The sequence below is a fragment of the Clytia hemisphaerica genome, unplaced genomic scaffold, assembly GCF_902728285.1.
Source record: "Clytia hemisphaerica strain Z4C2 unplaced genomic scaffold, Clytia hemisphaerica genome assembly, whole genome shotgun sequence".
NCBI classification, from domain to species: domain Eukaryota; kingdom Metazoa; phylum Cnidaria; class Hydrozoa; order Leptothecata; family Clytiidae; genus Clytia; species Clytia hemisphaerica.
Genome location: NW_027103432.1, coordinates 908,232 through 911,065, shown reverse-complemented (window position 1 = coordinate 911,065; position 2,834 = coordinate 908,232).

Here is a 2,834-nt window from a genome sequence, read left to right as displayed (position 1 = left end):
TTTCGTGTTTTTATGATTAAAAGTCTTATACCTCACTGTTTCAACGCAGTTGAAAAATATATTCCCTATCAGTAGCCTCAGATAGTGTAACAACGACTCCGCACTAAATTTTATAATTTAACATTTGACTAGCACTGCTAGCTACTCCACCTCAGGATAAACTTTCAGAAAGATTTTCTTCACCCCAGTGATAATCAAGCAAAAATTGGTCACCCCACTCAACTTTTCGGGAAATATCTTGCACCCCAGTGAATTTCAGATTTTTCACATCCCACCCCACTGGATGTTTCACACCCACTGGGGCACAGAGACAGGGGTGTAATAAGAGCTTGTAAAAACTCCAGCTTGTCCCTCTTCATCGGCTACGTTTAGACCAACTGGCATTTGTAATTTGGCATTTGCTCATGAGGGATTCGATTTTAATAGCTTTTCCATTGTATTTTTTGTCATGGCATTTAAAGAATCGTCTTTTTAGAGTCATTACTAAAAGGTGATTCCCTCAAGTTCAACTTTGACAGATCAAACAATGAAAAGCATGGAATTTCTCAAAAACTGCAGTCATTAAGACTCAAACTTTTTGCCGTAGGGCTAGGCTATGGCAAATCTTGCAAAATTTACAATCTATAGAAAGAACTGAATAAAAAACGTGCAAATACTTTAAAAAATCAAAAATGTCATTTTTTCTCTTTGTTTTGGTTCCTTTGTATGATTTGAAATGCCAGAAAAGGGGATTCCTTTGCTCAAAATGGCATTTCAAATGCCAACGAAATGCCAACACGCTGGCATCATTAGGCATTTGACAAACCGAACAATTGCGCGGAACAATAGAATTCAAAAGATAACTGCAAGCAATTACAAATGCCAGGCTGGTCTAAACGCAGCCATCTTTGATTTTTTCTATACAGTGAATAGATTGAAACATGCGCAATAAAATTTCTTTTATTGGTCTTCAGAGGTTGAAATATTCTCAACCTCTGATACTCAGGGTACTGTTATGGTGGTATACGAAAAAAAAATCGAAACAAGAGAGTCGACCTATATTTTTATGATCTAGTGATTACAGAGTTTTTTTGAAAGCAATATCCTAATATGGCACCCCTACTCGATAGGTGTAAATGCACCAAGAGCGCTGGGTCTACTTATCCTTAAATCCTTTTGATGTAGCGCCGTTTGTCTCAGGCATTATTGTGAATTTTGTATTGACTTCCTTGCGGTTACCACTTTCAAAGTAGCTCCGATCAAAGATGCCGTGTTAGCTTAGTCCAAAATTTAGAAAGGTCATGGATGGGTAAAAAATTTCTTTTAGATAACTTTAACGACTGCTTACATGAATTTGCACAGGAAAGCCAGTCGTAGATATAAAAAAGTTGTATAACTTTATCAACCTACTTAACGAGCCTTTTTTAAAGAAATTCTGTAAGACTAGACTGATCTATCTACTTCTCGGATTATATATGGTCCTGATGAAACTAACAACATCGAAATGGACTGTTGATGCCCTAGCAAATAGAATTGCACCATACCCATCCGTTTTTTTTACATCCCGGAATTCAAAGCTCTCTCTTGGTGACAAAAACTCCCGGGGGGGATTACGGTTGCAAGCTGATGGGGGAGGGTGCCGCCCGACTTTCGACCTTTGGACCCTTACCGGGACTAAAAAGGAGAAAACAAAGAAAGATTTTGGGAATTTTACGACCCTTAGCGGGACAATTTGACCAATTTTGACCAAATTTCGATCTTTCCGGGGGTAAAAAGGTTGAAATTTTCCTATTTTTCCGACCCTTAGTGGGACTGAAATTTGATTTTCTGATTTTTCTGACCCTTATCGGGACTTTGGAAATCCAAAAAGGTACCCTTAAGGGCGGCACATAGCCTACCCTCCTTTTGCACTGTTCAAAAAAGAAAACGTAACCCCCGTTTTTATTAAAAATTTGGAGATTTGATGTTTCACAGAAAAGTGCTACCAAGGGGTATTTCAGGTCCCATATCTTCCGAAGAACTTTTCTGTTTGCTTTGAATATTGACAACCTTCTTAATCTAAGGTTGAACTACCACTGGTGTAAAAATGAACGTTATAGGTTATATAAGTAGGAAAAAAGCTCAATTTTTGCAATCGCAAATTTAACCGCTAAAAATCGCGAATTTTTCAACCATAATTAAATTCAAATATAGCGCTTTTGATTCTCTAAAACAAGCAAAAATAATTTTCACAATTATATCGGACTATCAAAAGTTACAGACATTCTTGTTTCCACTGCCAATTATATCTGGATAGATTTTAATCCCTTAGGATATTCTGTTAATCCTAGACTAGTAAACTAGTCGGTTATTACTTATAATAAAACTGTCAATCAAATAATGTAAAAACTAATTAAATATTCAGCGCCCGTGAGAGAAAAGGAAAATAACCGACTAGAAGCTACTTCCAAAGCCTTTTTTCTTCACCTAAAATCGTAAGGTGAGACATACAGATTTCTGTATGTCTGACCCGTGCGGGATTGCATTTATTTTTCTTTCTGTTTATTGCGTTTTTAGAAATGCTCATTTATTTATATGTTCCCATGTTCAATGTTACTATGAAATATCATTTAGTCAAAAAAGTTGGATGGAATCTCAAAAACCTAAAAAAAGTTGTTAAATTAAACAACGTTTTTTGAGGGAAGTAGCTTCTAGTCGTTGAGTTTCAGAAAAGAGACGCAACTTCACCCCTTCGATTCTTTTTATTTGGAGCTTGATTTTTTGTATATGGGTCTGTTTTCAACGACTAGTTTACTAGTCTATGTTAATCCAAGCCAATGAAGTCCGAAGGGCTAGAAGCAAATCTCCTTCCGCTA